Consider the following 10,881-nt stretch of genomic DNA (forward strand, 5'->3'; position numbering starts at 1 on the left):
GTAGACCAATCAATCACAAAAACAAGGTCGAAAAAACGGAGTAAAAATACTGAAAACCTCCTCGCTACTTTTTTGGAAGCATTTTTCTCTTCTCTCTGTCTCTAATAAACAGACCCAGTATCCCTCCATTCCTCCCCACTGGGACCAGTGATGGAGCAGTCCTCCCTCCCAATGAGACAAGTTTCACCCAGGCTAGCTATGTGATGTGCGTATTATTTAACTGACCCTGGCCTCTAACCACAGGCCCTTGGGAACACACGCATGTGCAGGGCAAAGGAATGTTGTTGTTGGGTTTTGACTGGAGAGAAAAATAAAATGTTAATATTTAATCATCTAAATGTATTGGTTAAAAAATAGAAAAAGCACTGGAGGAGTGTGGTTTTCTCCTGAGGTCAGTGATCTACTTTACAGTTTTATGTAAAGTGATCTGGATTACATTTAATTATTTACTTTATATCATTACCATATATGCATTCAAGCTCCCGCCAACGTACACACACATATACACACACACACACACACACGCGTACTCACAGCCTTGTTGTTCTGAGCCCCTCTTCGCCCTCTTCAATGCCCCCTATGTCTCAGGAATGTGGGAATGATTGCCTTAATTTTATAAAGCGCACGGCTTCCTTTGGTTCAATTTTCACCAACACCATAAAAAAGAAGCAGTTGTAGGTCAGCAAGAACCCATCTGGTTTTGCCATTGCTGGGGCTTTAATGACCAGGTAATAAAAGTTCAATTTGACAGAAATTACAACAGATGTTTCGAGCTATAAGCCTCAGACATAGTTGGTTCCACAGCGGGATGAAACCCCATGCCTAAAGGGGCTGCCCACTCGTCTGATACACTGTACTAAATGACTAATGTTTATACAGCATGAGAAATAACATTAGAAATGCACTTGTAACAACACTGAGCGAGCAATACAGCTTTAGAGTTCAGCTTTTTTAATAGCTCAGAAAAGTTTCCTCTGTATTTTTATTTAGATAAAGAAATATAGAAGTGTTAAGGTGTCATAAGAGAGAACACTTTATATTTTTAATTAAGTTGCAGGGAGTTGACTGTAACGTAAATAGCATGTATGGGAACAATGCATTCCATTTAAACAACCCTGCAATACGACCTTCCTGCCTGGGAGATTACAAATCATGTGTCAGTACTTGACACATTGCAATGTTTGACTGTATTATAGTATACTGCAAGGTATTTGTGTCATTGTGTCTCAGCTTGTACAAATACCACATAGTGACCTTTTTATGACCTTTGTGTTACAAAAAGGAAAAACTAAATAAAAAATTCATCATATTGTGTTGTAAATTTGTAGATTTTGTAGCTGTAGATCCTTTGTTTCATCTCCTGAATGAAGGCAAAGGGAGAAATAAAGGGTTAAAACTCAGAGTCAGAGAAGAAATCACAATTTTCTTTTTAACGGAATCTCAAAAATATTGTTTATTTTAAATTTATACCTATTTTGAGTTTGAATTGTGCAAGTTTTGGCATGATAATCAATTCTTTAATGGATTTAAAATGAGCCATTTTAAAAATAATGAAATTATTATTATGGTTATGATGATGATGATTATAATTATTATATTTCTGCATTGTTGGCAGTTGATCTTCAGCTGCAGAAGCAGAAAAGACGAATCAGTCTTTCTACACTAACTGTTATTCAGTCCTCAGAGCATTAACATTTTCTGTTGATTTACACAGCAGGTACACTAAGACTCATCCTCTGCCAACTTTTAGTTTAACAACTGAACCGTGGGAAAACTGCTTGGTTTGCTAAAGCTTTTCTCACCAAACCCAAGTACTGTAGTACACAGCATTAAACTTAAAGGAATGTCTTCAGCGGATATGTCAAATTCAACAACCTCAGGGCAGGTATTCAATTCTTGATTGCTCTGTGTTTTCCCATGTGTATGAACACAACTGCTGCTGTGTCAATCTGTGTGAAAATGGCTTACGTTTTTGCTTTATGTATTACATAGCCTGTGAGTCAACACAGGGCGTGACAAGGCATGACTTCCGTCTTAATAGCCTTTACTAACAGAAAACACCTAAATAAAAAGAGTGCAACTGCCTTAAAACAAGAAACTCAAGAAACCCAAACTACAAATGTCCCTAAAACACAGCTGGTGTTCAAATAACACCTCACACGATTGACGCTTGTTCTCACTTCTGGTGATTTATAATTCCCCCATGGATGCAAATAAAGAAAAACCTCAGCCAGTGTCCAACTCTCCTATGATGGATGATATCCTAGAGGAATTCCTCAACACTACACTTCTGAGACCTCTACCTGCACCCCAAACATAAAAAAAAACTTTTCAACCTCTCCATTTCCTGTGCACACGCACAGATTTGAGAACGGATATGTTCTCACATAGAGTCACAAGTTCCCACAACTCTGAAAAACACCAGTCTTTAAGATCCAGGACCGATTTTTTTCCTTCTCCTTTTCTCCTTCCTTTGATAGGGACTAGGTGTGTTAAGAATATTGCATTTCTCTTCTGTTCAGGTGACTTGAGGAAAGAAATAGTTTCGCAACAACACAACCCATTGTCTTATCAACAGTTATGTACAGTTTCTTTTTCAGATTTTTTGAGTAGTTGGTGATGACAAAGAACTCACATTCCTGAGTGATAGGGATTCGCAGCTGAATGGATTTCTTTCAGGTAATCATTTTCTGAAGCAGGAAAAAGGAAGAACCATGTCTCAACTATACAGACATCACTGAAGTCAAAAGGTTACTATACAGCCATGTTTGGTATCAACAACAGTGATACAAGGAAAGTATTCACCTCCATGACTCTGACTTGACCTTTGTGGAGACATTACAAATGTGCTTACCATCCACGTTGGACTCACTGAGCAAAATCCCGATTTGTTTGAAGCTCCTGTTCTGTTTGCTGACATGGGGCTTTCGTTTCAGCGTTAGAGACAAGTCCCCCCCTATCTCTTCCTGGAGTCTCTCTAGCTTCCTCAGCTTCCTACTGCAATCCAAAAACATGAAGTTAGTGGGGTTAGCTTAATTGGTGCTTCTAAACTGCCCACAAGTGTGAATGAGAATGGCTATATGTCTCTCTGTTAGCCCTGTGGCAGCTGGGATAGCCTCCACATCTATCTAGCCTCAGAGATGAGACAAATGTAACTTATAGATGCAGGTCAGGAACTTAACTTGTAGATGAGCTTATATCTAAGAACAAATCCAAATAAAGTTTTGAATGGACAGCACTGAAGCAATTATTGTTAATTCTGATAGGAACATAACATAGCCAAATATAAAGAATCAAGAATGGTTGTGGGGACATTTCACTCACTGTCCCTACAGGGACCATTGGAACACTGTATAAATTGTTTAATTCTTTGGGCATTTCAAGACACATATCAGAGCTAGACTGAAGCATGTGGTACTCTGGCACCAGTTATCCAGAGGAAGGATAAGGTAAAAAACAAACAAACTTCACTGACATTGTTATGTGAGTAAATATTCAGGAATTTCAGTGCATCCTGCAAAGTCCTTGCATGTTAATATCCTGAAAGATTGATCTCACACATATTCAGTTTCCTTTTCTATTCTTCTCAAAATTGCGTCTAAATACGTTTACCCTGTGGCATCTGAGCATAACACAGGATGACTTTGTAATCTGAGCTCATCTTGCTCATTATTAAATCGTAAGCGAAGATAAAATATTGCCAAATACAATTGCATAGTATTTGCTTTAAAAATGCTTTGGCCACTGTTTCAAACAGTACCCACTGCTTTCTGTTGTGTTCACTGCTGTTGTGGTAACACAACAGAACAAAGCAATCAGCGGAGGGGATTTCCCTGCTTAACAGTCAGCCAATAATACAGCTCTCATGACAAACAACACATGAACAGAGCATCGGTATTTACTTATAATAGAAATAACCATCTGACGTTAAAAAGTATGAATTATGTCTTCCATTTATTTTTGTTGCTCCTAAAAGTAAGTGGTCTTTTTGAAGTTCATGATCAATTGTCCACAGAACTAAAACAAACATTTTTGTTTGTTTGGTTATGTTAATTCAATAAGTGATTATACATGACCTGCATTGGACTGAATGATGTCATTGCGTCAGTGTTGGGCTGAATTCCCATGGCTGGAAGGCTAAGGGAAGGAAGTCTTCATTACATGACCTGTGTGCGCATGTCTGCGTGATTTCGGCTTCAGTGAGCAAAATGTTTTATCACTGTCAGCAAAAACAAAGTGGGTTATGAGGGATAAAGAATAATGATATTGGGGCAAAGTGCAAAATAAAGAGTTAAGGAGTGAACGCTGGAATAAAGACATTTCTCCACATGGACAATAAATTTTGAGACATATTACGTCCTCCAAGAAAGAACTAAAGAAAAATAAAATATATTAAAAATTCACAACAGTGAGGTGCAAACAAAAAGAGAACATGATTAAAAACCATGACAAACCATGAGAATACCAAGTAAACATGTTGAAAATTATTAGGACTGTGGATATAGAACAGCATTACTATGCGTGGGTTATGCATAGCGAAAGCAGAAAGGTTTTAGGCACCTATAAACCACCACACTTATATTTTAAAAACACCCATATAACTATAGCAAATTCTTGAGGTGGAGGTTGATACATTTTCTTGCCCACCTCTAAAATTCTGTGAAACTAATTTGCTTTCACCTTCCTTTGACTTAATAAGTATAACAGTATATCTGTTTGAAAACTATATAAAAACGAGAGATATTGTACAGAATTGAGGTTTACTTTTATAACCTCTTGATTTCATTTGTCCCAAAGCGGTGGGATACTCATGAGTAACACTGTCTTTAAAGTGATTATTGATATAACATGGAAATGGTACAAATTGCTCCACCAGTTTACCCGTCTGCTTGGACTGTGTAAATATTGATTTATTACAAATGAATGTGGGAAGGGGGACCTACCCGCGGCCTTTGACCTTTCATTCCTTCCACCAAAAATGTACACAAAGCCATATAATTGATCACTGCAAATCAATAATTTGAAAAGTGATAGCTAGACACACAGCTAATGGATAGATACGGAGATTTTAAGAGGTTATTGGTGTGTTTAAAGCTGCACTAGTTTTCTTTTTGGTTTACAGGACAAAATCAATCTTTTTTTTTTCATTTTGAATAATATTTTGCACTAATCCACGTTCCTAAAAACAAACATTCAAGCAAAACAATCGAATCAACAAAAAACCCAACACATATTTACAATGTTATGTGTCATGCATTTCTACATACATGCATTATTGTTTTCTTACCAAATCTTAATGAAACAGGCTCTTCAACCCTGAAGTGACTTGCATTTTATACCTGTTTGACCTTTTCACCCTCATGAATTAATGAAGGGTTCTCACTGAACAAAGAAATTATGTGGGAGAAAATTGCAATGAGAAGAAGAGACACTTGTTTTACTTCAGGATTGAAACTCCCTCAGGCTCGTTTTTTTTTTTTTCTTCTTCCCTCGTCTCTTTGTAGAAGAGAAATAGAAAGGAGGGGCGAGAGAAGGAGGCCACAGGTGACCTTTTTGGATTATCAACTCAATGCCTGGGGTGAATGAGAGAGAAAGAAGGAGAGGGAGTGAAGGAGAAGAGAGGTGGGGATAGGCTGGGGGAAAGGTAAAGGTGTGAAAAAAGGAGTGATGTTTTCATTTCCTTTCGTCTCTGCTTGGTGGCTCCAGGCAGTGGATTTTCACCTCACCTTGTTGCACATTGTCTTGTCACTGCAAAGTGTGTGAAAACTCCGCCCACAACGAGCTGAAGGCCGAGGGAAAGAGAGCAAGGAAGTCTAAGTTAACACACTGTAAGGCAAACAAAATCCTGCTCGGCGACCAATAAATAAGTAAAGAACATACAAGGACCAACTGCTATCCAGTTACTTCAGGTTGTAGAGGGATAAGTCATCATGCATAATAGGAAAGAACTGTGTGATTAATTTATGAAAGATTTAAAAAAAAAAAAAGAGCTTTTATAAAGATTCATATACAGAAAACGTAAAAGAAGAGAGGAATTCCAGGATAAAACACATTCTAACAAAAATTAATATGGTCAATGTTTCAAAACACCAGCTGAACTGATACAGTGAAGACTTGCTTTGTAAATATTTTAATCACTTAAAAGCAACTTTTTAAAGATATGCTCATGGCTATACTCAAATGAATTGTATATTTTTATCTGTGTATACTCTAAATATCATGATAGTATATGTATATGCAGCATGGATGTGTGTGTGTTGTTTGTATATGCCTGTCTCCTGCAATCTATTTTTATTATTTAGTAATTCAGTGAACTTCTTTTAATTAAATTGCGTAAACACATTAAATATGAATAGAACATGTAATTCAACCATTAATTTGACAATTTATTAACAATTAACTTTACAGCTGGTCTTAACTGCTCAGCATTTAATCTGCCATCTTGTATCTTCACGTGGACCACATGACATTAACAACCTCCTTTCCAGTCCAAAGTCTGTGCAGATGTTATTCATGGTCTGTTCGATGAGTGATCTTCAGGTTCACATTAAACAATTTAACCCCTAAATCATTTGGTCTAATAAACATTTGCTTTTTGACTATTAATTTATAAATTGCTCTCATGGTTGTGATGACAATAGACATAACTGAGATGCCTTTGTTTTATAAAACCCGATACATTCTGTAAACACTTAAATATGAGGATGTAACAAATGTTTTATAGCTATGAACCAAACACTGGTAAAGCGGCAGTTTGTCATCATGTCACTTCAAAGCTCTAGTCCACTGTGTCATTTTGTCATTTTGCAACCACATGAAAAACAAAACCGCACTACTTGGTAAGATAATTCAGCGTACAAGGACACCAGCCATAATTTAGCTTCAGTTGCAAAAAGTCTTTGTATTTTCTTGAATGTCTATCCAGTATGAGGTTAGGAAAATTGAGGAATTTTCTTCTATAGTTTTTTTTTTTTTCATTTTGCTTTGTTTAGGTTTTTGTTTTTTGGTAAAATTGTTTGAATAATTTTATTCTAGGAAATTCTCGCACAAAACAAATCAGCAAACATTCCCCAGTGGATGTCAAACTGCTGCAACCTACTGCTTCTCTCCCCTTTCCATTGCCTTCAGCTATTTTTACTTTTTAACAGCATTCCCATGTGATTATTATTCTTTTTCTCATTGATCATTGACAGAAAATGCTTTATTGGATCCATCTATGCCCTATAGTCTATGCTGTGAATCCAATGACTGCTGAGGCCAACGTGTTTATGGTCGTGTCTGTGAGCAGTCGACAGGCACTGGAACGCTGCACACAACCACACCTAATTAGAACAAGACTGTTTGACTTACTGCATTACCCTGTTATTACTCAGACTGGGTACAGAAGGACACAGGGCCTGATTTTAATAACTCTGCAGACAATTGAGGGAAATTTTCAAGCAGTCACCAAGGCAGGCAAGTATTTACACACATGATTGCTGGACTTTGCTTCTCATTGCTGCTGCTGGACTAGTTGAGGCCCAAGAACATGAAGGAATCAGCATGATGGATACATGTATGAACAGTTCAAATTCTCTTATGTTAACAAAATGACTGTTTTCATGATCATGTACTAATCTAAATGGAAGGTATCAATTATTAATCATCCCCAGAGATCCTCTAAAATCTCAACTAACTTATCAATAATTCACACATCTGACCATCTTAACGAATTCGCTGCTGGTTTAATTACGGTATATCCCAACTAATGAGGCTTTTAAAGGACAGATTTCTCTCTATTACGGTAATCACTTTATTGATAAACCACCAGGACAGAAAGAAAGTCAACTGTCCTGGGAGTATAATTGATGGATGCTGAGTGTTTTTCTTAACATGGTGACAGATCATCCATTCTACCATCCCCCTTTTCTGGCTTTACCAAGTCTAGTCTTACTGCCATTAGACTGTGGTGATGGAGAAGAAAAGCATGACTCAGTAGTAAGGTTTAACAGCAACACATCCTTGCCATAAAAAGACAAATACTCACAGTTTTGGGAAAGGGTTTGTAACTTGTTGTTTTTTGAAATCTAAATTAAGCGGTATACGTTTCATTTTTGTTAGCTGACTGCTGAACTTTACTTTATAATAAATCTCAAACACATAAGCAAAGTCACTTTGCATCAAAACTGTCACTGAGTCGTGCTGCTTCAAGTTAACCTTTGTTGTTTCTCTTATCCAGAGCAGAGTTTCCTCCTCTGTTTTCACTATTTTGATATAGCGCTGGTCACAGTGAATACTAATCGCTACATCATTCTAGACTGAGATTCTGGTGAAATTGCACAGAGATTATGTCAAGTCTGAACAGTTTTTAGAGCAATGTAAGCGCAGTGAATCAGCTGACATTAACAATGACTTGCTGGGCCCACTTACAAAGCATTGGCGAATATGTGCTTGTTTCATGCTAGAGGGTTGTGATAATAGGACTTTGGGGATCCATAAAAACTGACGGCTGCAGGAGTTTCTGCATGTCTCAAAGCGTGAATCGTGTTTTCTGCTTCTGGGCGCAGCTTGAGGTCCTCTGTATGTGTTAAATTTGTGAGAATTTTTTTTTGCTTGTCTTTTTCTTCATCATAGTCTTTAGATTTTACAGACAAACATTGTATTATACATTGTTTTTATTGATTTTGTGACAGCTGGCAATCGAATAGAACTATTTTGGTTTAGTCTTTAGCCTTTGTATCTGCGACAAACAAATACGATTTCATTATAGTAGTGACACCAGCATGTGATCACCAGGTGAAATGCATAATCAATTATTTCAATTCTTTAAGCAAAACCAAAACAAATGGTGTATGTAGAAAGAATGACAGCTTTTGGTACATTAACAAGTTCTGTTTCAGTGTGTGTAACCCCAATCATGTTTTAGAGAATATTAAAAGGACTTTTGGAAAGAAAAGGATAAACAAGATTATCTTGATTGATTATCTTTTACCTTCTGATTGCCAAGACTTTGGAGAACATATTTCAAAAGAAGTTCCATAAATTAAAAAAAAAACAAAAAAACCCAAACATGAACTGCAATGAAGAGTCTGTTTGCAACCCAAGTTGAACTTGTCCCTGTGTCCAATTTAAGTCTAAGCACCAAAAATAGAAAGCTGTCCTTTGAGCCATCTTTTACACAGACGAACTGTCCATATGTTGAACTGCACTAAGGAATGCCTCTCTGCTCTTTCTAAGCTTGGCACCTAATATCCAAATTGAAACTCTAAACAGCTGCTGCTTTACTTTCTCTCTGCGATGTAGCTGGGAAACCTGATCTGTGCTATTGATCAGACTTCCATGTTGTTAGCTAGAAGCCTGATGTCTCCACATTCACTTTATGACCCTCTCCTAAAAGAAGTGGGGGTGTGATTAATGATAGATAAAAATATATCCCATAAATCTTCCCAGTAGAATTTCATCAGCTGGATATAGAGGAAGTATGTCTATTTTGAATATTGTTCATCACCGCTAATTCTTTCCTGTGGTGCTTTTTTATTGTTATAATTTCAAAGTCTACATAGGGTTTACATTCCTGAGATCATTTTTGTTTTCTTATCGTCACCTTGAATGTTCAAACACACTGGAGTGCCCTGCTTGAGACAAACCAGGCAAATTTGGATTTATTATTTCATGCTTTAATGATTATCTGGCTTGTTGTACTCGACATAATATGGCTAGTCTGTCACTTCAGCCTCAAGACATGGCAGTTCAGCTTGGTTTAATCCTGGATAGGGGAAAGGGAGAAAAAAAGAGAAGCCAGACTAGTGAATAGATAGGCATAGTCTGGGGGGATGCTGAAGAAAAATATCTGAACGGCATTTTGCAAAAGCACCTCTTAAGTTAAGAAAACATGGGAGTTGAGGAGAAACAGCTGTGTGCACTGAAGCCTGGCATCCTGAGGACAAAAACACAGGCAGTTCATAATAAAAATAATAAGCCTGCTGAGTTCTTAATAAAAGGCCCGAGATGAGACAATACAGTCAAATGAGGGGCACTCCATGTATCTCAGGTTGCCCTTGTCACTACAAGAGACCAGTCTTACCACCACAGAAGAAGAAAGAAGGGGTTTGGCAGTGACAATGGGATGTTGTTGGCTTCATCGTTTGGTTCCATACACCAGCTTTGCCACAGAGAAATTGGCAGAACAATCCAGTCTTGCTCCATGGTGCCACACGTGGCTATGGACGGTACCATGTTAATGTTGGATCAGAGCCACTGGTTGGGTTCAGAGTCTGGAGTGAATACTCCAGTGTTTATGTGTGGATATACTGTATTTGTGCTTGCATGTGTGGTTTGGGTTCAGAGCTTAATGTGGAATGCTAGGGAAAGCCCAAACCACCCAGTTTTTCATCTTGTCCTTCTCTTACCTCACTCTTTTCTGTCATCTGTCTCTTTCTCCTCCTTCGCTCTTTCTGCCATCTGGCCTCGGTGAACAGACCTCTGACAGAAGTGCTCAGACAGCTCAGTCATAATGGTCTGGGTGGCATTAATGGGGCTCATTTTATTTCACCAAATCTTACTGCAAAAACTTCACCGACAGCTTCGCCAGTAAATCAGAGGTAGACAATAAATCGTTCACAATTGCTTCTTCATTAATTTTTTTTTAAGAGAAGAGGACAAAAGAGCTGATATTATACAGACACTTCACACTGAACTATGAACTAAATGTTCAGGAAATAATAGGATGGTGATAATATTCAGGAATTCTTTGATTTATCTTTCATGCCCCCTTGTTTTTAGCCCTTGCATGTCCCATGAGAAGCAATGCTGGGCTCCATATAAGTACTGATTTATGGGAACCCAGGGAGCAGAAAGAAATGGGACAAGCATATTAAAGCATAAATCTTCATCCTCACAAAT

The sequence above is a fragment of the Simochromis diagramma genome, unplaced genomic scaffold (genome assembly GCF_900408965.1).
Source record: "Simochromis diagramma unplaced genomic scaffold, fSimDia1.1 OVJJ01000320.1, whole genome shotgun sequence".
In the NCBI taxonomy this organism is placed as follows: domain Eukaryota; kingdom Metazoa; phylum Chordata; class Actinopteri; order Cichliformes; family Cichlidae; genus Simochromis; species Simochromis diagramma.